Below are 27357 nucleotides of genomic sequence, written 5' to 3'. Positions count from 1 at the left end.
GGGAGTTCCGGGGTGCCTAAGTCCGTGAAGCATCTGGCTCAGGTCACGATCTCAGGGTGGGAAGACTGAGCCCAGCATCATGCTCCACGCTCAGCAAGGAGTCTGTCTGAGATTCTCCCTCTCCTTCTCCCTCCTCCTCTGCCCCGCTCTCTAGTACCTGCAGTCTGTCTCTCTCTCCCTCTCAAATAAACAGTCATGAATGAATGAATGAATGAATAGTAAGAGCCATTCTTCTTTTATAAAAGGCCAGAGGAGGAGGACCTAGTTGGCTCAGTCCATAGAGCCTGCAACTCTTGATCTCAGGGTTGTGAATTTAAGCCCTACATTGGGTATGGAGCCTACTTAAAAACGCCAGATTCTATTAAAATAGAATAGTCCTTGAAAGACCATTCCCATGATAATTTTAAAGGGGATAAAACTATATAGTTAATAAATTGTTCCTTTAAAAATGTAAAAGCTGGGGATCCCCGGGTGGCTCAGCAGTTGAGTGTCTGCCTTCAGCCCAGGGCATGATCCTGAAGACCCGGGATCAAGTCCCACATAGGCTCCCTGCACGGAGCCTGCTTCTCCCTAAGCCCGTGTCTCTGTGTCTCTCATGAATAAATAATATATTTAAATACATAAATAATAAATAAATAAATAAATAAATAAATAAATAAATAAATAAATAAAATGTAAAAGCTTCCAGAGAACATCTTAAAACCACTCTTCTTTTTATGACTAGCAACTCGAGCAGAATACTGCATGTATAATGAAATCTTTGTTTTTGCAAATGAAGCAAAAGAGCTACTATAATGAAAAGCTAGAAGCCCCCCAGCTAAATAGTGGGAGAATTAGGATGAGAATTAATAAGAGTCTCCTGGACCTATTTTCCTTGCTACAAAACAAAAAATATTTTAGAACCTAGGCCCAATTATGACACAAATAAAATTAATTCCGACAGCATCTATTCAAAGAGCTTTTTATCTTTCAAATCGGGTCAGTTTTTCTTCAGTGCCACATAAAACCTCTACATAGAACTGTGATAAATTCAAGCAGACATACCATATCACATAGGAAGCAATATAATCTAAAAGTATGTAGAAACTACTTCCATGGCTGTTAAAGTAGAAAAAGTGCCAAGACCAGGAGGGTGTGAATACAGGTGGAGGCCTAAGAAAGGACTTCATTTCAAAGCCTCTAAATGCTGACAGAAGGCATCCAAATCCCCCTGAGTGCCTTTACCAAACAAAAAAACTGAACTAAGCCAGAAAGGATGGTAATTCTCAAATGGAGCTCCAAAATACTGGGGGAGGAGGGAGGCTTTCATTTTCGGGGGAGCAAGTTCACTCTTTTTTTAAGGAACATTCTCTAAAGCCATTTCATGGGAACTTTGAACTTTGCCTTGCGAGGGCTGGATAGTTAACAGTGCACAATTTAATGAAAAACTCCTTTACTGTCTATTAAAAGATATCGAGCAATACTGAGACTAGCCTTTGGAAGCACATGTAGTTTTCCAGAACTCACTGCTCACAGCTTTCATCATTCTTAGAATTCACAATATTATTTAAATATAGCACATACCTGCTTTACGGTTATCTAATATAGATTGTGTATCATGATTAAAGACCAAACAAAGGGACCCCTGGATGGCTCAGCAGTTGAGGGTCTGCCTTCAGCTCAGGATGTGATCCTGGGGTCCTGAGATGGAGTTCCACCCCACATAGGGCTCCCCTTAGGGAGCCTGCTTCTCCTTCTGCCTATATGTTTCCCTCTGCCTAATGTGTCTCCCTCTCTCTGTGTCTTTCTTCATGAATAAATAAAATCTTCAAAAAAAAATTTTAAAAAAAGACCAAACAAAGGTAACTTCCCCAAAACAAAAGTGTATTATAGGCCTGATGGGACAATAAAATATCTAAAACATACTAAAAAAGAGTATTACAAGTTGGGAAGGGTAGCCACTACTTTGCTCTTCTATTGTGATCATAAAAGAAGCAACACCTAACATTTTTACAGTATTGCAAAATACTGAATTAGTGACCAGTTTATGTGGATCCTCTTTTTTTTTTCCCGAGGCGGTTAGAGGGAAGAACACTTGATCAGGCTATTCTGAATTATTAAATAACAGTTGTGAAGTATTATGTTTACATTAATCCAGTCAAGGATTTACAAAGTTAGTTCCTATTGTTCCTGTGACATAATGCCAAACATTATTCCCCCCCAAATCACTGATATATACTGAATAGTAAACTGAGCATTACTGAGAAAATTTCGCATCCACGGATTTTCAGATATTTACCATTCCTGTTAAAACCCTCTTGATTATTTTTCCTATTCTAATATTTCTCAAAGAAAACAAAGGAAAAGAAAATCTTTACCCTCTCACATAGCAAAATGTTATTCCTTGAGTGACCTGCTGCTTTTATTTTTCTTTGAAACCAGTCATTCTTCCACATATATTTTATATGAACTTTTAAGGCAGTACTTTCTTTGAAAGTAATGTAGTACTTTCAGAGAACTCATCAGAGCTTTAACATATATCCTCTTTGACCAAACATAACTTGGACATAAAGATGTCGCTTTCCTAGGAAATAAATGTTAAAGATTCTAAGGCCAGCCACAAACAGTTCAAAAAAATCCATTATGTGCCAAATAATGTTTGATATAAGCAATCAGAGAAGAGCACAAAATCTAGAGTGTAAATGCAACACCACACCACAAATGGGCCAACATACAAACACCTCATGTTGGGCCTTTGTCTTGATCAAAGTACTGTAACAGTCAGCTGGGCACAGGCTGGCCCATTATGGGTAACTGTTCCACAGGAAAGAAAAAAAGAATCAAAAACATAAAAATTCAGGGTAACAAATATTAACACACCAAGTGAAACTGCAGTATCAATGCAGACAAAAGATCTGGCAAGACTATTGTCAGCAATCCTGGGTGGGAGTAGAAGGGGTGGGGGAATTACTTCAGAAATAGGACCCATGGTATTTACCAAAGAAATAAAGCCTAAGCCACAGTCCTGTGCCCAGCTGTTTAGTAATTACTCTTCCTTCTATCACATTTCCCTAGGATCTGTTGAACAAAAACTGAAGTAGCCATCTATGCACATTGTTAAAAATTACCGCTTGTAAAGAAATGAGGTTTATGGTCAAAAAGAAAATAGAAAAAGCTGCTGTTCTAGAGCTTGTTTTTTTTTTTTTTTTTTTTAACCTTACCAAAGCCAGATCTTGGTGTTAAAAAATGAGTATTCTCAAGAAGTAAATGTGAGAAATTTCTTACACACACACACACACACACACACACACACATTAGGCACACAAGGAACCCAAACAGTTTTATTATTAGACAAAAATCACATACTGGGATTTATGTTCTTATCTTAAAGCTCACATAAAATTATTCCTCGAGTACAAAAAGGGTCTGTCTTCACCTCTATACCACCCCCCCATGGCCATCCAATTCTGCAGAATTTGACTAAACCTGGTTCCTAAAGCCAAACAGGAAAAGATGATGTTTTACAAACAAGGTACATAAAACTCTCAATTAAAGGGTAAACTTGCGCCTCCAGAACCAGCTTTACATAAATGCAGAATCTGACAGGTGGAGAGTTAAAAGACCTAAGTCCTATCCTCTGAAATTCCTGCATATATTTACTTAATATGGTTGTAATCATATTATACATAAAATGTCATACTTTTCAACCCAACTATTTTCCATGTTATTAGCATGGTCTTGAAATTCATCAATTATAAATGTGTGTCAGAATTTAATAAACTACTCCCTCCAACCATGGAGGTTATAACGTAAACTTCACCGACGCACTCTCTTCTGCATTTAAGGGGATGTCCTTAGAAGACTGCCAGAAGTGGAATTCCTGAATCAGAGTGTATTTTTATAACTGGGTATAACTTGCCCAACTACTCTCCAAAAGGGTAGTGCTAATACACTGCCACTACCAAGAAAATCATGCCAGCTTTATTGGCAAAAGTTTTGTTGTTTAAAGTAAAAGAAAGAAAGCAATGTAGACCTAGAGATAAAATAGATGAGAATAATCTGTTTTCACTTCTAGAAAATTAATAGTTCTTGGGACGCCTGGGTGGCTCAGCGGTAGAGCTTCTGCCTTTGGCTCAGGGCATGACCCTGGGTCCGGGGATCGAGTCCCACATCAGGCTCCCTGTGAGGAGCCTGCTTCTCTCTCTGCCTGTGTGTGTCTCTCTCTCTCTCTCTAATGAATAAATAAATAAATCTTAAAAAAAGAAAAAAAAGAAAATTAATAGTTCTAACGACTCAAAAATGTTTTCTATCTGCCAAGCACTGTTCAAAACTCACAATCCCCCTAAAAACCTAAGAAGTGCATGCTCTTATTATCTCTAATTGTAGATTTAGAAAAAACACACAACTAAAGCAGAGGGAAGTAAGAAACTTGCCACAGCAAGTACATCAAGGAGCCCGGATATGCGCAGTCAGGAGTCAAAGGCTACGCTCTCACCTACCACATTATGAAAAGAGGAAGGAGAGCAAATGAGGAACACATGCATGGGGCACCCATCAGTAAGCTTATTCACAATGTCATAAAGGAAGACTGAGAAGTCTAACTGTGAGAAGAAAAAGAATTTGGGTTATGGCTTCAATTTTGGATGCCTGAGTTTGATAACCTACTTAAAATTAATCTATTCACTTATTAAATACTTAACTTCCTTTAAGTGTTAGACTACACCCCGGAGCTTCAGCATGAAAAACACTGACAGAACTCCTAACCTCCTGGCAAACTTGAGAAACCTATATTGCTCCTTTAGCTTTTCATTAATTTGCAAACTTAAGTTTCCCATGTATTGAATCAAGTTAGCAATAAAGGCAGCCATCACTAGGATGCACACAAATTTTATTTTTGACATGGGACACCTGGGTGGCTCAGCGGTTGAGCGTCTGCCTTCGGTTCAGGGCGTGATCCCAGTTAGGGGATAGAGTCCCACATCGGGCTCCCTGGGTGGAGCCTGCTTTTCCCTCTGCCTCTCTGATGAATAAATAAATAAAATCTTTTTTAAAAAAAATTACTTTTTGCAAAGAGAAAACTTCAAAACTTGAATGCAAATATGACAGTCTGGAACAGAGGCCTGAGTATAGATAATATTATCAGAGAATAAGGCTGGGTTGGAATGACTGTACAAAAAACACACAGGAGAATACACACAGATACTACTCTGGTTCTGATTTATAATAGACTTATTTATAAAACTTAGTTCCAGAGAATGAAAAATGGTAGAGAACAGAAGAGATGACATTAAAATATAACCACAGACAGATGGGAAACTACATAGTGATCAAGAATAAGGCCAGTATGAATAGGAATATTAGTATCTGTTATATCTTGATTTCATGTTTCTACCATCTCTTTACAGTGAGATGTGTGTGAAAATGTGTATTAGACTATGTGAAACTATACACAACACTTCATCATTGCACAAAAATGCACTGAGGCAAAGAGAAATAGTTACCTTGCTATACTTTACATTGGCACTCTACTCCTACATGTGGCCATGAGCATGTTAGTTTGCTTGAGCTTTGATACAAAATACCACAGATTGTGTGGCTTAAACAACAAAAAAGTTACTTTTCATAGTTCTGGAGGCTAAAAGTCCAAGATCAAGGTGACAGTGGGTTGTTTCATTTTTCCTAAGTCCTTGGCTTGCAGATGGCTTCCTTTTCACTGTGTTCTCACAGGATACACATGCCTTTTGGTGTCTTTCTCTAATGTTCAAAATTCCTCTTTCTTCTAAAGATACCATTTAGATTAGATTAGAGCCCACACTATCTTCTTTTAACTTAATCACTTTTTTAAAAAATGTAGGCTCCACAGGCAATGAGGAGCCCAACAGTAGGCTTGAATTCACAGCCCTGAGATCAAGACCTGAGCTGAGATCAAGAATCAGACACTTAACCGACTGAGCCACCAAGGCACTCCCTTAATCACCTTTTTAAAAGCCCTCTCTCCAAATTCAGTCACATTCCCAGGTACTTGTGAATAGGGGAGCAGCTTGCAACTCAGCCCATAACAATGAGTGAAGGTCAGAAACTCAGGGGTTTAGGCTTGATGTTTTAGGATCACATAAAAGAAAAATAACAAGAAAACTATTCTGATTTGATTGCCACACAATCCAAGTTTGTTTAAGAGATCAAATCATTCAAGAACTCACTGCTCCAAAGATTAACAAATATTTCCGCCAAATATGCCTGGAAAGGAAAAAATGTTATCACTCCTATTATTTAAAATCTTTTATACAAAATCTTTTTTTTAAAAGACTATTTATTCATGAGAGATACAGAGAGAGACAGAGAAACAGACACAGAGGGAGAAGCAGGCTCCATGCAGGGAGCCTGATGGGGACTCGGTCCCGGGACTCCAGGATCACATCCTGGGCCAAAGGCGGGCGCTAAACCACTGAGCCACTCAGGGATCCCCCTCATTAATCTTTTTTATAGTCATTATAGGCCCTTTAAAATTCTGATGAAAGCAAATGGATCCTCCCAGAGGAAAGGGCACATATCCACAAAGTCTGTCATGATTGTTGTTTCAGGAGATTCACAAACCACCTCCCTAAAGCTCAGCAGGGCCAATGGACTAGGTTAAAGAACACTGACCTGGGATCCCTGGGTGGTGCAGCGGTTTGGCGCCTGCCTTTGGCCCAGGGCGCGATCCTGGAGTCCCGGGATCGAATCCCACATCGGGCTCCGGGGGCATGCAGCCTGCTTCTCCCTCTGCCTGTGTCTCTGCCTCTCTCTCTCTCTATCATGAATAAATAAATAAAATCTTAAAAAAAAAAAAAAAAAAAGAACACTGACCTAAAGGACCATTTATTTTCTAAATTAAAAACTAGAGGGATGCCTGGGTGGCTCAGCAGTTGGGCGGCTGCCTTCAGCTCAGGTCACAATCCCAGGATGCAGGATCAAGTCCCATGGCAGGCTCCTACTTTAGAAATCTTTAGAAAAAAAAAGAAAGAAAATACAGAATAGACAGCAACCAGGTTTATATTTAGCTATTTAACAAAGGACTGGAAGTAACTAATGATCAACTGAATAATATCAGAATAAATTTTAAGCCTACTGGGCAACTGTACAGGTAGGGAGAAGGGAGGAGAGAGAAACACTGCTTCAGAAAATCTAAACTAAGAAAACCTACTGCAATTCAGCACAAAATATTAGAATAAAAAAAAAGAACAATAAGTAGCAACTTACCAGCAGGTTTCTTTCTTTCTTTTTTTTTTTTTTTTCCTTTTTTTTTTTAAGATTTTATTCATGAGAGACACAGAGAGAGAAAGAGAGAGACAGGCAGAAACACAGGCAGGCGGCAGCCCAGGTGGCTCAGCAGTTTAGCGCTGCCTTCAGCCCAGGGTGTGATCCTGGGGGCCCAGGATCAAGTCCCCTGTTGGGCTCCCTGCATGGAGCCTGCTTCTCCCTCTGCCTGTGTCTCTGCCTCTCTCTCTCTGTGTGTCCCTCATGAATGAATAAAATCTTTAAAAAATAATTAAAAAAAAAAAAAAAAGAAAAAGAAACATAGGCAGAGGGAAAAGCAGGCTCCCTGCAGGGAGCCTGATGTGGGACTCGATCCCAGGACTCCAGGATCATGCCCTGGGCCGAAGGCAGGCACTAAATCGCTGAGCCACCCAGGGATCCCTAGGTTTCTTGTTTACTGAAAGAATATCCATTATTTTCTACATCCCAAGCTCACAGTCAAAGATAACATTATGTTGTGAAATTTCAAAACCTGACTTGTCTTCTCCTCTTTTTGGGCAAAAAGTACTGCCTTCCCTCAAACAGAAACTTGGGTAGAATTCACTATTCCACCTAGGGAAATAACCTATTTATTTTACTAAGATGTAAACTCCCAAGGACAAGAACTCTTGTTTGCCTGATTTACCATGGTTGCCTCTGGAGCTTCACTCAAAAACTGTTTGTTGAATTTGAATGGATGCTGTATTCTAGAGGAGACAGCTTGAATCTGGAAAAGAGGGTGAGAATATAACATCCATCTCTACTGTACAGCACCTCAACTGGATCACTACAGCTTTGTGTTGGATCAAATAGCATATCAGTGACAAGATGGAGCCCGAGAAAACAAAACTGCTATCCATTAGAGATCCAAAAGACTGTACCATTATTTTCCAAAGAGATACCCAAAAAATAACTTGCTGAAGCTCCAGCTGACAAACTGATGAAAAACTTAAATTTTTATCTCCTGGTCCATTACTTTAGTTTCCCATCTAGGTCCATTTACATGATCAAAAGTTCATCTGTAAAGCAAACTCACAAAATCCCCCAAAGAAAAGTGAAAATCAGGTTTTTTTTCCACTGTAGTTGTATCTGAAGAATAAATTCAACAACTTCTCTCTCAGGGCTTCTAATTAACAGCTCCTGCCTTAGTCCTTCCTTGTATTTTTCCCTTCACCTTCACAGTAGCCATTTGATCTTTTTCCTCTACCTGTTACCCCCATCTTTATCATTCTTTACCCACTGAACTACTGAATGAAATTGCTCACCCAGCTGGGCTCCTCACTGCCCAGGTCTCATCCACTGCCCTACCCTCACTCATCAATATTATAGAATGGCTACTACATGCATCCTTTGGGACACTTACCATGGTCTATCTGGTCTTCCCCTCCCCTACTGCATTGTAAACTGAAATGTATGAGTAACCATACCCCTTTCTGCAAGCTCTCAAAGAGCATGCACCACACCCAGTGCCTTGTACTTGGTAAGCATTCATTAGAGTGAATCAATGTCAAACCTATTAAAAGAAACCAGCCAATCAGCAACAATCTTTTAAATGGAACATATGGGTGTCTAACTGATCAATACTAGGGCAGCCTAGGAAATTGATGTAATTAAGCAACTCCACCCACCATTTCCTGACTAGTGCACTGCTGGCTAAAAGATGGGAGGTAGATGTGGTGGAGACACAGAGGATACTCTCCAGGTCATGGTCACTTGCAATCTTGGTTACTTTCCTGCAAAGCAAAAAATAGTTTGGCTTGAACAGCAGCTTTTTCCAGCACTCTAGTTACCTAAAACATTCCTATGTAATGTCCGATTTTAAAGAAGAGCCTACTCATCAGCCATGTGCAAACAAGTAATTCCACAAAAGTTTTCTAACTTAATAGTGTATTTTCACTAGAGTAAAAACAACTTTCATGTTGCTAATAACCCCCAGGACAAAACAATCTAGATATGCAGGCATTCAGCTATGAGTTAGGCAATCTCCTTCTCATTTTCAAAGCTCTAAACCACATCCTTTAAATACTAAAATACACACAAAGTCCCAACAAGAAACACTATAAAGTCTCCCCATGATTCTTTACTATATTAAACACAGCTGCCTAGGGTCATGTTTACATAGATTAAAAAAAAAATCTAAACCAACATCAGTGCTAAAATATTTCTGATAAACAGATTCCTACACACCCAAACTAGAAAGAAAAAGGACATCAAGAAATTTAAAAATACTTTCATCTTTAAAGGCACTAAAAACCTAACTTATGTCTTATTATCATATTTTGGTTGTTTTGGTATAATAGTTACACAATATTTATTTTAAAGCCACAATGTGTTATTAATTACTTCAACAGAAGATCCTAGCTTCCCTGGTTCTAAATTAATTATAAGTATGCAGGGTTCACACCCAGAACCCTTCAGGTACTTCAATTATTAACAAACCAAACCGCAAAGGAAAACCTGATACCCAAGATCAGATTTCATTGCTGGGTTAATAGGTGGCAAAACTATACATAACAAACAGCAAAGCCAAACATAGTAAGAATTAGAAATGATACAAAACTCCTTCACCCCCAAATTTCTAGTAATAAGCCTATTCCTCTTTCTCCTACTTCCAATCTTATAGAAACAGACTATTTTTAGTACAAATAGAGTAACTAATGGTAATTCACAAACTGCTGGAATTTGTGACTCATGGGTCCAACTCTTCCTTGTCAGCCTCAAAGCAGGATTCTACTCCCTAGGCAAGGTGGTCTTCCAACCTAACAAACAGTAGCCCGCTGGAAGAGAAAACAAAGATTTCCCTAAACATGCCAGCACCTGAGTTGTAAGGAATGTTTTACATCTACAAAGCACTTTTGTAAACATCTCAGCTGGCCTTCTTTCTGTTCCTCAGATCATCTGCATCTTGGGTCCTTTATACCAGCTGCTGCTCCTTTCCTTTCTTCCTAGTCTCTGTATGCCTACCTCCCCGCCCCCCCCCCCCACCATGATTTTCATGTCACCACAAACCTATAACCTTCAATGTTTTGTATTTGCAGTCAGTAATCATTGTGCAGAAAAGGAGATTAAAGCTCAGAAACTGAAACTTGCTCAAAATCAAGTAGTGATGTAGCCATAACTTCAAAAGTCAACATTTTCTGATACACTATAAACTCAAAACACTACATTCTAAGTTATAAAAGATTCAAATAAAGAGATACACCAAGTTCTCCCTATGAAAACACCCTGCAATATGTCTTATTTCAGGAACTGACACTCAGTCTCCTCTCATTTTAAACATTTCCCTCCAACTTTTAGAAAGCAAAGTAAAAAAATCTAAGAGCTCTGTATCCAAAGCCTTCTACAGTCATTAGCAGAGAACTAAACATTACCCCAGAGGCAAACCAGCCAAACTATATATTACCTGGGATCTTACAGAGAGGTGACAGGGTTAGACCTAGTTTCATGCATAAGCAGACCCTTTACATCAGTGTTTCGTATAACAATTATACTCTAGGAGAGTAACATTTACTATAATTCTTATTTCTACTCTGAGCGAAATGTTTATATAGATGAGAAAAATATTAAATACCCAAGGATAACTAAATAGGAGATTCTTCTCTGGTTACTGAATTCAATTGGAAATAAGTATTTGGGACGCCTGGGTGGCTCAGCATTTAAGTGTCTGCCTTTGGCCTAGGGCATGATCCTGGTGTCCTCAGATTGAGTCCCGCTTCGGGTTCCCTTAATGGAGCCTGCTTCTCCCTTCAGGTTCCCTTAATGGAGCCTGCTTCTCTCTCTATCTGTGTCTCTGCCTCTCTCTCTCTCTCTCTCTCTCTCTGGTCTCTCATAAATAAATAAATAAAATCTTAAAAAAAGAAAATAAGTATTTAACACCTACAGATATGCTCCAATGTGCTTGAAACCCTGATTTAATGAAGACAAAATGAAAGCCAATGTGTGAACAAAGATTTCAGCAGCAGCTCAAATGGGAAAAGTAGAGAAGATGAGTTATCACAGTATCTTTAAAATTGACAAACACTAAAGAATTTGAGAAGTGAATGTCAGCATTTATATTGTAATCATCAATTTAGTTTTTCAAACTTTATTCAAAATAGTGTCAAAATAATATTAAAGTATTATTATGTTATGTATTTTCTCTTTATAGTTGCATAAGATCTAGAAGCATACAGAGTTTACTAGTTTTATTCACACGTATTTACATAATAATGTAAAAATTTTTAAATTCTATCTATATTAAAGAGTCCTGACAAATTTCTTCTTTTGGATGGGATTCACGTTATTCAAATTTTCAAAATACTGCTCCAGACCAGAAATTATCCAAATTCAAGAGAAGATGCAAGCAGCATAGGAGAAACTGTATTTATGAGTATATACCACAGAGATTTGATTAAAACTACAAAGAAGGTAGAGATCTCTAGACCCACCCTCATCCACATCTGTAACACTAACAATCGCACTCCAGTTGCAACTATTGGGGCACCTGGTGGACTTAGTAGAGCATGCAATTCTTGATCTCAGGGTTGTGAGTTCAAGCCCCACATTAGGTACAGAGCCAGAAAGAAAGAACGAAAGAACGAACGAGTAAGTAACTATCTTGTGGGACCTAAAGAGATCAGGCCTTTCTTATCCTTGGGAATTTTCACCAACCCTTAAAGTTGGTGAATTTCTTTTCATTACACATCACAAGTATAAAATAATTTCCAGTCCCTAATTTGAACATTCAAGCAATCATTTCTCCTTCTACCAAATCTCAATTTGGGAGCTATGATACTAAATCTTTCATTCACTCACTCATCCACTATGTACCAGGAACTCATCCAAAGACGGGGGATACAGCAGTGAACAAAATATAAAAATACTCATCATCATTAAATATACATTCTAGCTGGAAGACAGACTAATAAAGCCTATGTACATAAAGATCTTTATGCGAAGAAAAGGAAGTATAGAGTATATGTATCATACATAATATATTTAACACATAAGATTTTGGAAAGCTATTTTACAGTCAAACATACCATGACATGAAAAAATTCTTAATAAATAGAACTCATTAGAAAGAATATGAGTGCCTATTTACATGACAAATCTAGAAATGAGGTCAGAATATCAGGAAACAGAAACAAAATAGCACATAAAGCAAGGTCTTTTTGGAACTGAATCTGATCCTGGTGCATGCTCAAACCATTTCTAAAACACTCCAGATCTGAAACAAATTTTAGAAGATTTATGGGGAGACACATGCACAAAAAAAACTTCAAAGAGATTTTGAAACAATATAAGGGAAAGGAAGAACACCCAGGAATCACATTAAAAATCAAGAGATTATTCTTTAGGTCACTCATCGGTAGCATAAGAATACGGTATGTCCTAAGTTTTTAACACTAAAACTAAATTTGATGGAAAAAGAAAAGTGATGTCACAGCTATCTGATGCAACTCAGCTCTAAATTTCTTGCATGATTACAGGAAACACACAAATCAAAACTACAGATATATATGCCTTTTATGGGTTCTCAGTTGGAAAGATTGCAAGGGAAAAGAAAAATAGAAAACAAAAAGAACAAATATTATCTTTGAACTTAACATGAAAACAAAGGCTAGCCATAACGTAAAGAAAAGTAGTACTAAAATTAACATTTTTTCCTAGCATAGCCCTATTGAAAAAGGAAATGGGAAGGCTTCGGGGCAAATTTTTATCAGAAAAATCAAATTATTGTGAATTTTCTTTTTGGTCTTAAAGACTTAAATCCCAAAATGCCTTTTCTAAAAACAAGGTTGCACAGGTATTTTATTTTATTTTTTTTAAAGATTTTATTTATTTATTCGTGAGAGACACAGAGAGAGGCAGAGCCAGAAGGAGGCTCCATGCTGGGAACCTGAAGTGGGACTTGAACCCGGGTCTCAGGGTCACGGCCTGGGCTGAAGGCAGTGCTAAACCGCTGAGCCACCCAGGCTGCCCTGCACAGATATTTTAATTCTATCCCACTATCACACACATCCTACTGTAACAGAAAATTCAGTGACTCTCCAAAATAATATTGAATAGAATTCTACTTAAAATTTTAGAGAATGATTAAAAAGCACCAAGAAATTTAAAACTTGGTTAAACATCCTTTAAAATCATCTTATTATTTCATGTTCAAAACAAAAACAAAAAAGTGTAATGTTTATTTGGTTTCCAGAACAGATCCCTTCTTATTGTGGGAATTTATAAAGTCTGAGAATCAAAAAACCATGAGATGACCACCTAGCCATGTCTTCATACACAGATGCAGGACCAGAAAATCCACTTTTATCATTGCACTCTTGAGCTGATAAGGCTCCAAAGGCTAGCTTTTACTAAAAAATTAGTGTTAATTTATTAAGTCATAATGGGGAATCAAAATTCCAACTTCAGAAATTGAAGTATCTGAGTCCTCCATTCATTATTTGTCTCCTCTCATGGTATCAATATTACTAAACCATAAGTTTTGGATTACACACGAAAAAAGCAAAGAAAGAGAAATATCCTAAGGAATAATTCAACCAAGCGATGATGAATCTTGATGTACAGTTTTTGACCCACAACTAATTAAAACCCTCTTAAGAACCAAAGAACTTGTTCAATACAAGAAAATTCTGCACCCCCACCCCTTCCTAAAGGCAGAAAAGGCATTGCTTAAAAATTTTTTTGTGCTCCTCCTTAAAGCCTAAATCAGCTTCAGTTTATCATAAACTTTCTTCATCTGATATAACCAAGTGGATTTTAACTTCTTAAGTATTCATACTCTTCTGAGCTTGAGCTAATTCCCTTAATAATGTTCTAAATCTCTCTCGCTACTCACTTACTAGAGCACAGTCTTTTTTCTTTCTTTTTTTTTTTTTTTCCCCAAGATTTATTTATTTGAGAGAGGGAGTAGGAGAGGGAGAAAGAGAATCTCAAGCTGACTCCCAGCTGAGCAGAGTGTGCTAAGGCTGAGATCATGACCTGAGCTAAAACCAAGAGCTAGACACTTAAATCAACTGAGCCACCCAGGCACGCCTCGATCATGTTCCTTCTAAAGATGCCTGACTACATTCACTATTACCCAGCTCTCCCAAATTTTCAGTCTTTACATTTCAAAGCTGAAAAGTATACTCACTTTAAAGAACAAACTTAAGGGGATCCCTGGGTGGCACAATGGTTTGGCACCTGCCTTTGGCCCAGGGCGCGATCCTGGAGACCCGAGACCCGGGATCGAATCCCACGTCGGGCTCCCGGTGCATGGAGCCTGCTTCTCCCTCTGCCTATGTCTCTGCCTCTCTCTCTGTGTGTGTGTGACTATCATAAATAAATAAAAATTAAAAAAATAAAAAAATAAAAAAATAAAGAACAAACTTAAGCATTCATTCTTGCAGCAAATGTTACCCCATGGAATTAATTTTATACATTTTTAAGGAAGGTTTTAAGAATGGGAAGGGAATATTAGAGAAAAATTTTAAATATGCATCAACTTTAGAAATAAACTACTTTTTAGGGACTCCTGGGTGGCTCAGTGGTTCAGTGTATGCCTTCAACTCAGGGTGTGATCCCGGGTTGGAGATCAAGTTCCTCATCAGGTTCCCTGCGAGGAGTCTGCTTCTCCCTCTATGTCTCTGCCTCTCTCTGTGTGTGTCTCACATGAATAAATAAATAAAACCTTAAAAAAAAGAAAAAGGTAATAAACTATTTTTGAAGACATTTTGAACAAATCTCCATCAGCCCTTTCCTGAACCTAGAGGCAATGATTCTTTATAGTTTTGGGGGCAAATTTTCTACCCCACCCTCCAGGAACTTCTAATTAAGTACAATCTGTTTCACCATATGGGACTGATTGATATATTGGGGAACAATGTGAATAAAATGTGAATTTTGTGTTTGCTTATGTCAAAACTGCACTTAGGGGTGTCTGAGTGGCTCAGTCAGTTAGGTGTCTGACTTCAGCTCAGGTCATGATATCGGGGTCCTGGGACAGAGCCCAGAGTTGGCTCCCTGCTCAGCAGGGAGTCTGCTTCTCCCTCTCCCTCTGTGCCCACCACCTCACTCATGCCCTCTCTTTCTCTCAAATAAATAAATAAAATCTTTAATTTAAAAAAAACTACTTGAGACGCCTGGGTAGCTCAGCGGTTGGGCTTCTGTCTTTAGCTCAGGTTATGATCCTGGAGACCTGGGATCAAGTCCCACATAGGGCTCCCTGCATGGAGCCTGCTTCTCCCTCCACCTCTCTCTCTCTCTCTCTCTCTCTCTCTGTCTCTCATGAATAAATAAATAAAATATTTAAATAAAACTGTACTCAAATTTATTGTAGCCATACAGAAATCTCAAAAATGCAGCACACATCCCAATATCTTTTTTAAAAAAAATTTAAAAATATATATGTCAAGTCTACACACCATCCATACCGTTTTCCTGGAAATGAAAAAAGTATTTTAAAATACTTTGCAGCAACACATGTTGAATTCACTGAGACATCCCAGGGCTCCTCAGACAGACTGCAAACTGGCTAAGTGCTCCACCCAAGTCTAATGGCTCTAAAGACAAACTATATGCTGTACCAAGTGGCCAACCCAAACCTCTCTCCACAACTCCAGGTTTGTATACTAACCATACAAAATCTCCACCTGAGGGATCCCTGGGTGGCGCAGCGGTTTGGCGCCTGCCTTCGCCCCAGGGCGTGATCCTGGAGACCCGGGATCGAATCCCACATCGGGCTCCCGGTGCATGGAGCCTGCTTCTCCCTCTGCCTGTGTCTCTGCCTCTCTCTCTCTCTGTATCTGTCATAAATAAATAAAATATTAAAAAAAAAAATGAAAAAAAAAAAAAACAAAATCTCCACCTGGAAGTCTAACAAGCATCTCAAACTCAACATGTCCAAAATCAAAACCCCGATTCCCTGTGCATGTTCCACTACCACCCTCCCACAATCTTTCATACAGATTGAAAGATTTTTTTTATTTTATTTGTTTATATATGAGAGACACAGAAAGAGAGAGAGAGATGCAGAGACACAGGCAGAGGGAGAAGCAGGCTCCATGCAGGGAGCCCGATATGGGACTCGATCCTGGGTCTCCAGGATCACGCCCTGGGCTGAAGACCGCGCTAAACCGCTGAACCACACAGGGATACCCCCTGAAAGATTTCATATGAGAGATTTCATATGAATCCAACTACTACTGACCCTTGAACAATGAGGGGGATTAGAGGCAGAGACACCTCCCACTCTCACGCAAATATCCAAGTATAACTTCTGACTCCCCCAAAACTTAATAGCCTACTGTTGACCAGAACCCTTACCAATAACATAAAGAGCTGTTAAACACATAATGTGATATATGTATCATATACTTTAATTCTTACAATAAAGCTAGAGAAAATATTAAGAAAATCATAAGGAAAATACATCTAAAGTAAAGAGTTGTTAAACACATAATGTGATATATGTATCATATACTGTAATTCTTACAATAAAGCTAAAGAAAATATTAAGAAAATCATAAGGAAAATACATCTAAAGTACTGTTCTATAAAAAAATCCACACAGAAGTAGATCCATGTAATTCAGACCCCTGTTGCTCAAGAGTCAACATGTACCATTCACCACCTCCACTATTACTCTGTTTTAAGCCACCATGGTTTCTCACTTACATTAGTCTCCCACTAGGTCTCAGTTCTACTCTTGCTTTCCATATGGTCTACTCTCAAACTCAACAGCCAGTGTAATCTCTTAAGTAAAAAGGAAAATTCCATCTATCATTTTCTTCTGTACCACACCCCTGTTAAAAAGAAAACCTGAGGCCCGAAATGGCATCCCTTGGGCCAAAGTCACCAAAGGAGGGCTTAAATACCTAACTTAACTGCAGTACCAACCTCCTACAGAGATGTAGTCTTAACTGGTCAGTCAGGAATTTTCTGATCAGCAGAAATGAGGTAATCAGTCACAAGGGCCCAGCCCACTCCATCCCCCAAAGGAAGACGGAGTAATCAACATAATCAGACTCCTTGCCCTTCCCCTTAAAGGAAGAAAATCTAGTTCAAAGCCTTTTCTTTTGCTAACAACCTTCTTGCCCCACTCTTCTTCCTATAAAAATCTAACATTTAGTTCACATCCTTGGAGCTCTCCTTTACTTACTAGGTTGAACACTACAGACTCATGAATCACTTAATAAAGCCAATTAGATCTTCAAATTTATTCAGCTGAGTTTTGTTTTTTAGCACACAGATATTTACTGTATCACTGACTGCTTCCATCTTTCTGCTCAAATGTCATCTTCTCAGAGACGAGAGGCACCCCTTGACCATCCACATAAAGGAGTACTAGTCCCCACATTCCCTATTCCTTTTATCTTGTCTTTACATTCTCTGCAACAATTGCTCCCTCCCTCCTGACATGTACCCATGTTGGTGTACCTTCCTCTGACTGAACAGCACCTCAAGAAGACCTCTGTTTACTGCTCTATCAGGCCCCAAATGGTATATTATAGCCAATACTTGAATAAAAATTATACGAATTGTTTTAGGCCTTCAATGTTCTAAATGTCAAAATCTGGCCCCCCACACACACACACACCCCGAGTTCACATTGGGAGTTTTTCCACCCTGAATCTCAAACTCTCCTGTTTTCTTAATAATAATTAAACTTATGCTTTTGTTAGGGGCACCTGACTGGTTCAGTCAGAAGAGCAAGTGACTCTTGATCTCAGGGATATGGTGTAGAGGTTACTTTATTTATTTTAAATATTTTATTTATTCATGAGAGACACAGAAAGAGGCAGAGATACAAGCAGCAGGAGGAGAAGCAGGCTCCATGCAAGGGGCCCGATGAGTGACTTGGTCCCAGGAATCTGGGATCAGGCCCTTAGCCAAAGGCAGACGCTCAACCACTGAGCCACCCAGGCATCCCTAGAAATGCTTTTAAAAAATGCTTTTTTGAGGGGTCATCATTATCCATAAATTATTCGGCTAGTCCAAAATGGATTATTTAAAAGATTTTATTCTTAAATAATCTCTACACACCCAACATGGAGCTCAAACTCACAAACTCAAGACCAAGAGTCCCATGCTATACCTACTGAACCAGCCAGGCTCTCCTAAATACATTATATTTTAATTTTCCTAAACTCTTTAATTCTATTCATAAACTAAATGACTAGATAGCCCTCTATATTTTACTAGCTACCTGAAATTTTGGTTTAATTTTTTGACATCCTCCAAAAATCATGGTAGATGTTTCAGGCAATAAATCTTCAAATCCAAACCTATTCTTTTTCTCTCCCCACCAATCCTCTCCCCAGAACTAGTTTTGAATACAACTTTAAAACATATTTAAGGAAACTCTCTGAGATTCAGATCCCAAACAACCTTGTTCCACAGCAAGATCTAACACAAGGCACTTCAAAATCTAACCACATATTTAAACCAAAGATTATCTATGACCCTTGCCCAAACAATTTGGGCTGAATCTAAGAATCTTTTTACTTTTGCCTCATTGAACTCCCTAGTCCCCCCGACCTTTACACCTTTACCTGTTGTCTTCAATATACATAGCATGGGAGTGAGGGGTGAATTAATGAGCCTTAACAGGAAGCTACTTGATTATCCTCAGGCAGAAAGTACAGCCCATCTATTGTTTTAGAATCTTTGTAATGTGACAAAACCTCAAATGGGTATTTTACCTCCTCTACAAACTATTTCATCTGTGACTTGTGTATGAAGATGTTTAGACACACCCTGAGCAGACCTACTGTTTAATCTACAAAAAAGTATTTGGATTGTTGTAGGTCCTTCTGAAAAGCAATGGATGGGCATCCCGCCCCACTTCAAAAATGAGTTGGCTCCTTGTTACTATGGTGATAAGCACCCTGTGAACAGAGATAATTTGCCACATGCTTAAAATTCAAAGCATTTTGTAGCTTTGTTTTATCAGGAACAAGGTGGGAGGAGCCGCGAAAACCAATTATGGAGTATATTTATAAACACTTAAAGGAATGTGTTTCTTGATTCTGAATAACAAGATTTTAAATTGTTTACAGGAAAAAATGAAGGAAAATAAGAGGACTGAATAAAATAAACATTTTGGACTATTTCTAACATCTACAGCTCTACATCATTGCTGTACTTGGCACTACAGATTTTCCAGAACAGGAAAACCTGTTTTGTGTGTTAGATGTGTTTTGTATAATTGTGATCAATCTGAAAACCAATTAGTTTTCTCACCTGCATTTGTCTCCTGCCAATGTGTTTTGTGTGTGTGTGACCAACCATTAGTCTGGAAGGGAAGAAAAATCCACTCAAGTATCCAGATATCAACCAAGTAGTGCAAACTCAATGCTCCTGAAACATCAACAGTTTGAAGGAAAGATACCCTATCAATAAATTCTCAAAAGGAAATAATATTCAGTACCAATTCCTGATTTTCAAACAAATTCTTACCAAACTAGGGATACAGGAAAATGACCTTAATAAAAGGAAACAGAAATTTATGAAAAATAGCATACCCAATAGCAAAATATTAAGAACATTCCTATCTTATAGTCAGGAATAAAACAAAGATGCCAGCCATCACATTACCAAAAAACAAGCACTAAAATATCCAAAATCTAAATTTGTCATTATTTGCAAACTACAGCTTATGGGGCTTATCTATTAAAAATCAAATTAAAAACTACTTGATCTAATAGTTCAAAAACTTACCAGATAAAAGATCAAAATATAAAGTCAAACAAAAAATATTAAAGAATTTCCACATGACTCAGCAACTCTATTCCTAGGTATATACCCCCAAAGAACTGAAAACAGATACCCAAATAGTTGTACACAAAGTTTTATAGCAACACTATTTAAAATAGGTGAAAAAGTGAAAGGTGAAAACAAACCAGATGTCCATCAGTGGATGAATGGATAAACTGTGGTATTTACATACTATGGATTAATAAAGTAATGGTGCAAGTACTTGTAGACAGCAAGATGGGGGAACGTGGGTGGCTCAGTCAGTTAAGCGTCTGACTCTTGATTTAGGCTCAAGCTATGTTGGGCTCTGCACTCAGAGGGGAGTCTGAGATTCTCTCTCTCTTTGCCCCTTACCCCAAGAGAAAGCTAGATGGGGACACTTGTGATTTTATCTCAACTGAATGCTCACAGACTGACTGCTCAGACTGACTTCTCATTTGGTTCGTTAACTCTCTTCCCTCTGTGATCTTGTTTGTTGTGGGACTTAGGTTCTGCTTTGTGTGCCCTGTAAAAAGCCAAATTAAATATGATGAAATGTCACTGAGTTTGAAATCTTAAACCTGCTTGCTTTATGACTGAATAAAGCTGACATTGTAGGAAGACACAACTCATAAGCATGCTTTCATAGCATGCTCATGACAGTTCTACAACAATGATGAACTTTGAAAACATTAAGTCAAAGAATCCAGATACAAAAAGGTCACATATTTTATGATCCATCTGTAGGAAATGTTCAGAATAGGCAAAACTATATAGAGACAGAAAGTAGATTAATGGTTACCTAGGCCTGTTGGGGAATGGGGGCAGAGAGGAAGATAGGGAGTGACAGGTATGAAATTTCTTTAAGGGGAAGATGAAAATGAGGTGATGGTTGCACAACTTTGGGACTAAACACCGGTGAACTGAGTATTTTTATTTTTTTAAAGATTTTATTTATTTATGAGAAACACAGAGAGAGAGAGAGAGAGAGAGAGAGAGAGAGGCAGAGACACAGGCAGAGGGAGAAGCAGGCTCCATGCAGGGAGCCCGATGTGGGACTCGATCCCGGGTCTCCAGGATCACAACCCAGGCTGAAGGTGGCAGTGAACCGCTGAGCCACCGGGGCTGCCTTGAATATTTTTAAAAGGAGAATCTTATGGCAAGTAATTTGTATCTAAAATTAAAATCTTTTAAAAAAGAGTCAATAAAGTTTGCGGTGGGAAAAATAAAATTCCCAAAACATACATAAAAACTAGAATAATCAAAACAGTATGGCAAGAGAGCAGAAACATAAATAGTTCAAGAACACAACATCCTAAATGGTTAAAGCAGGATGTTTGAATAAACTGAGAAAACTGGATATTTAATCCCTACTTCATCATAAAAAACTCAGAAGTGCCAGACTGAGTAAAATATAAAATCCAGGGGTACCTGGGTGGCTCAGTCAGTTAAGCATACAACTCTTGATCTCAGCTCAGGTATTGATCTCGGGGTCATGATAGGCTGTGTTGAGCTCCATGCTGGGCATGGAGCCTACATAAAAAAAAAAAAAAAAAAAAAAAAAAAAGAAAGAAAGAAAAGAAAAGGTAAAACCCAATTCTGTCAAATATGAGAGAATGATTTATTTATTTTTTAAAGATTTAACTTATTTATTCATGAGAGACAGAGAGAGAGAGAGGCAGAGACACAGGCAGAGGGAGAAGCAGGGAGCCCAACGCAGGACTCGATTCCGGGTCTCCAGATCATACCCTGGGCTGAAGGTGGCACTAAACCGCTGAGCCATCCAGGCTGCCCGAGAGAATGATTTTAAAATCTTAGTGGGAAGTAACTCGTCCTTCCTTAAAACATACAAAATATTGACATCTGACTAGTAAATACAGATTCTAAGCATCTATTTGGGGAAAAGACACCATAAAGTTAAAAGATAAGCAAAAGATTGGGAGAATAGTATTTGCAATATATACAAAGGATTAATTTCCATATTAAAAACTTGACCCAATCCGATGGAAAGAGAGCAGGAGGGTCAGTAGTTAGTATAATACTACTGGTATAAAACAACACAGAAAAGATTTATGTGTAGTTTGCAAATACATAGAAAAATATATAATGTCCAGCAAACTGGTTAGCTGGAAGGAGAGTTAGGGATTTTTTTTTAATCTATTTTCAATGTTTGAATTTCTGACCACAGTGTATATATTAATTTTATGACACCAAAAACTGAAGAAAGAAAAAAGTCTGAGGGGCAAACTTTAAGTAGCTGAGGGACACTATAGGATTTTTAAGAGGAAGTAACATGCTTGGTTCAGTGTTTTTGACAGATTCCTGGAGTAGCTTTAATAGAGAATGGATAGAAGAGGCATCAGTTTGGAAACAGGTATTAATTCATTTCTCCATTCAACAAATGTTAAATACCTACTGAGGCTTGGCACTGAGCTAAGCACTGGGACCAGTTAGAAATGTCACAAGCTGTCTCTCCAAAAGGTCATATTATACCTACTTTGGGAATGGTGCAAAGGAAATAAAGGAAAATATCTTTTTTTTTTTTTTTTTTTTGGTGGGGGCAAAAGTGAGGGATGTATGTAAAACCTTTGCCATTTTATTTTATTAAAAGATTTATTTATTCATTTATGAGAGACATGGGCAGAGGGAGAAGCAGGCTCCCTTCGGGAGCCTGATGTGGGACTTGATCCCAGGACCCTGGGATAACACCTAAGCTCAAAGCAGATGCTCAACCACTGAGCCACTCAGGCATCTCACCTTTGTCATTTTAAAACATCTATGGGTAATATCCTTTGATTATCCCTTGTATTACAAGAGGACTGGCTACTCCTGATAAGTATAACTCGTATTTTGCCAACTCACTGAAGAAAAAAAAAAAAAACTATCAGCCTTTCTCTTAAAGTAACTATCTTATCTTCAAGATTCTTTGACTTTGGAAAGTCCAGTTCCTAAAAATCTCTAAAAGAAGAAATTTCAAAGCCATCATTAGTCATTTTCTGTCCTTTTTAAAATTATTTGGTTTTGTCAAAAGATGAATAAAAAGAGGACACAATATTAACTGTTAACCCAAAGGAAAAACATTTTAGTGAATCATATTAAGGATATTTTTAATTATGATTTAATCTGCATTGGTTTCTTTTTAGACGTGTTCCTATTTTATCACTGCCATCTGCTATTTCAGCAGCAAGCCAGTTTTAACAAGTTTTAATAAAGACTATGACTGTACATAAAAAATTTTTTAAACTTTCTCACCTTAGGGATCCCTGGGTGGCGCAGCGGTTTAGCGCCTGCCTTTGGCCCAGGGCGCGATCCTGGAGACCCGGGATCGAATCCCACATCAGGCTCTGGGTGCATGGAGCCTGCTTCTCCCTCTGCCTGTGTCTCTGCCTCTCTCTCTCTCTCTCTGTGACTATCATAAAAAAAAAATAATAAAAAAAAAATAATAAAATAAAAAATAAACTTTCTCACCTTAAACTGATTTTTTTTTAAATGTCCCCTAAATGAAAGGAGGCAGAAAAAAGAAACTGCTGATAAATTTGGTGAAAAATTTACCCTACCATTTGGCTTAGGACATTTCAAAATCTGAGAGGTGTGGCAGTAGCTGCTGGTTATACCACTACGTTAAGGCTGACTGCTTTACCAGCGAGGGCTGAGAAAAGGAGGTCTTCTGAGGTTGCTGGTCAGCAGGCAATTAAGGTCATCAGAAAGCCAACTGCCTGAGTGAGCTTTTTTAAAACTACCATAATGCTACCATAATTCTCCCCAAATCATGCAGACAAGTCCCTCATTTATATATTTCTTATTTCACATGCATAATATGTGCAACACCGAGGCAAATGCAAGTCCGTTTCTGAGGAAAAGAGTATGGTAAGCATGACAGTCACAGGACCTAGATACATCTAGACGGTCTCAATTTCACAGTATTCTACTGTTTTCATGTAAGGTAATTTGTTAAATATATGATTCAAGATGATTTAATAGACTGAAAGGTTTTTTAAGTAAATAAAGTTTAAAACATGGGAAAAAATCTTTTCAGGCTCTCCACAGAATTTTGGTTCTGAGCACATGATTTGGAAAAAACCTAGCATAATCCTCCCAACCAATCCTGTGTAAGAGAAGCATTTCTTCCCAAGTAGATCATCAGAAATTAAAAATGATTTTTAAAAATCCAATCAAACAAAAACAAAAAGCTATTAGCACATACAAAGGGTCTGACCTGGATGTATAAATCAGAAACAAAAGCCCTGCAATTAAAACACAAAAGATGGGATCCCTGGGTGGCGCAGCGGTTTGGCGCCTGCCTTTGGCCCAGGGCGCGATCCTGGAGACCCAGGATCGAATCCCACGTCGGGCTCCCGGTGCATGGAGCCTGCTTCTTCCTCTGCCTGTGTCTCTGCCTCTCTCTCTCTCTCTGTGACTATCATAAATAAATAAAAATTTAAAAAAAAAAAAAAAAAAAAAAACAACACAAAAGATGATGAGGAAAGGAGAGACTAGAAAAAGGAACAATAAGCAGTGGTTGCCAAAAACGCAAACATTTTTTGCAGATAAGTTTAATTTAGCAATTGGATATTGCTGTACATTGGATCTTACAGAAATAATTACCATCTTCACAGCTGTGAATAAGAAAGTTCACCTGGACATCTAATCTATTTCACATGTACGGTGTCAAATATTTATTTATTCCTTTTATATTCTGTTATTTATTCTCTTTAGTCACAGCTAAAACTTTTAAGTTTCTTAAATACCAGAGTGGCCCACATCCTCCTTCTGAAGGACCACAGGCAACTGCTTTTACTTGAGCTGCTACCCTGGTATCCTATGACCTTCCTACTCTGACCTTATCCAACGGTAACCATCAATAGACAAGAGAGGAACCTTAATGGACTATGAAGTGGCCTAGTATGAAATTAAAGGAAAGGAGGGTCCAACCAACCCAACCAAATCAAATCTAATGGGAGGAAAGAGCACTGAATTTGAGCAGAAAAGGTTACGATTGGAGATAAAGTCATAAGATTAGAAGACTCACTAAATGATGGAGCAGTAACTGCCTGCTTCAGAGTGGATGAGATGGCCAAGTCACCAGATGCAGCCATTGAAGGACAACTAGAATTGCTACAGACCTAGGACAATTAGGTACTATTATCCCAATTCTCCTCAAACCAAACTATGTAATCTGAAATTGTATTATGTGTTTCCTTATGTCCCCACACATCCATATAAAAACATAACAGCAGGTCTGATCTTCTGATTCAACACCTACTTACAGTTACTTCCTTCCTTTATGAAAAGGAAAAATATTCTAGAATCAGTAGAATTATTTCCTGACAGCATTTATATGTCTTGCAAACCAGCAGGGGGTTGGCTAAGCCTATTCAGAACCTCCTTAATTGCTAAGGTTATTTACCTATTTATTCCAAGAATTATATCCCAGACTTCTGGGTAATACTAGATGGTGCACTAAACACATAGCTATTTGTTGATCTATCCCCAAACACTAACTTTTGTTTATTTTTAAAGATACAAACCAAAAGGGACAAAGAGAACTGGAGACTAAAGCCACAAATTTTGGAAAGCTGAAATATAAACGTCTAAAAGATAAAGGACTCAAAGACCCAAGAAAACTGCATCCTAAGGTAAGCTTCAGGGAACACTCTACCAAAATGATGAGCAAGATAAAATGGGTTAACAGAAAAATCTTTCTGAAATAAAATTCCCAGATCCAGTCTTTTAGACAGGCAGACAAATGCGCTTCCCTCACTCTTGCAAAAAAGGGCTGAAGGTAATCTAAAGAGGGTTAAAATAAAGGGTTATGTGGACCAAGGAATCAACAGATAAGGTGAAGACAATTTAAGTTAACATATGTACTAGATCCCCATCCATGGTGTTTTGGTAAATATAAATGTTTAACAACTACCTAGGGGTGGGGTGGGGGTGGGTGGGGAGGAACAAGGGTAGTTATTTGTACTATTTGCTGCATTTTTATGGTATAAATACTCTTACCATAGTTGCTTCAAGCTAAAAAATGTTATCACCATACTCAGAGTTCAGAAAAGATGCTTGGTAGCCTATCACTTAACAGAATTTCCACCATATAAGTTAGATGTAAATAATATCAAGAGCATCCATAATAACATTTAGTAAAATAATTAGGGGGTGGTGAATTTTTAGTATTGATTTGATTTTTAACATGACATTTAATTATAGATTTGTATAATCTTTTGTAACTGTTGTATTTAGCAAGTGGCTCACAAAGTCCCTGAAAATTTAACAGCTGTCTCTAATGTGCCACTACTAGTCACCAACTCCAGCTCCCTCAATCAATACCCTTTCCCAAAAGACTGACAGGCCTCCACTTCCGGGCAGGGGAGATTAAAAGAGACTTCTCTGGAGAATATTATCAATTAGTCTAGGAAAAATATAATGACAAATTCTCAAACAAAGTTTGTTTGGCCAGATCTTCCTATGTGAAGCTCACAATTGTTAAATCCTACTGCATATCCAGAACTTCCAATCAGCTTTCTAAGATCCCACTACTAAATATCAGCAAATAAGGCACCTGGGTGGCTCATTTGGTTAAGTGTCTGCCTTCAGCTCAGGTCATGATCAGAGAGTCCTGGAATCAGAGTCCTGCATTGGGCTCCCGTACTCAGCAGGGACCCCGCTTCTCCCTCTCTCTGCCCTCCCCTCCCCACCCTGTGTTCTCTCTCGCTTACTCTGTTTTCTCAAAATAAATAAATACCAGCAAATAGCCAAGAACTGTTAGATCTCTCTAGCATAAAAGTAATGAAACAGAAAAAAGCAAGTTGGAAGAACGAGCAGGGTCAGCTTCATAGGCATGTGACCTAGGCAGTCACAGAGTGCCCTGCACTTAGAAGAGCTCTGTGTTCGGCTTAATGCTCTGCTGTTGTTGCCTTGAAATTCTTTAATAAATGACCCAAACTGCCACTCTGTACTTGGCCCTGCAAATTACAGAATTAGTCCTTACAGAGATTATGCAGGCAGAAGAAAACTCTGGGGAGAAGGATATCCCGAGTATTTTCAGAAATATAAAAGAAAATACTGCAAACACAAAGAACAATAAACTTAAAACTAAAAAGTCAGAAAGTGAGTAAAAGCATGCCTTCTAGGTAATTAAGAAATGCAATAGATAAATGAAAAACTTGGGGTGCTCAATGGGTTAAGCGTCTGGCTTCAGTTCAGCCCATGATCCTGGGGTCCTGGGATTGTCCCGTGTTGGGCTTCCTGCTCAGTGGGCAGTCTGCTTCTGCCTCTCCCTGTCTCTGTGCTCTCTCACTCAAATAAATAAAATCTTTAAAAAATAAATAAAATGAAAAATACATTAGAATAGAATAAGAAGATTGGAAGATCAATCCAGTAAGTCCAGTATCTATG

General features: G+C 38.3%; 1 protein-coding gene across 12 annotated transcripts in view; it reads right to left on the bottom strand.

The window, feature by feature from the left end:
* The window catches only part of FBXO34 (F-box protein 34), a 140127-nt gene that overhangs the window by 9131 nt on the left and 103639 nt on the right, over window positions 1–27357 (bottom strand). For 3 of the 12 annotated variants that reach the window (XM_077909382.1, XM_077909381.1, XM_077909379.1), the window contains exon 2: window positions 8883–8987. The exons of 7 other annotated variants lie outside the window; for them this stretch is intronic. The gene's annotated coding sequence lies outside the window, so the exon portion shown is untranslated. Of the gene's footprint in view, window positions 1–7900; window positions 7982–8882; window positions 8988–27357 lie in introns of all 12 variants that reach the window. 2 more of the 12 variants (XM_077909380.1, XM_077909378.1) reach the window with 1 other exon arrangement.

The sequence above is a fragment of the Canis aureus genome, chromosome 9 (assembly GCF_053574225.1).
Source record: "Canis aureus isolate CA01 chromosome 9, VMU_Caureus_v.1.0, whole genome shotgun sequence".
In the NCBI taxonomy this organism is placed as follows: Eukaryota; Metazoa; Chordata; class Mammalia; order Carnivora; family Canidae; genus Canis; species Canis aureus.
This window is presented reverse-complemented; position numbering and strand designations above follow the sequence as displayed.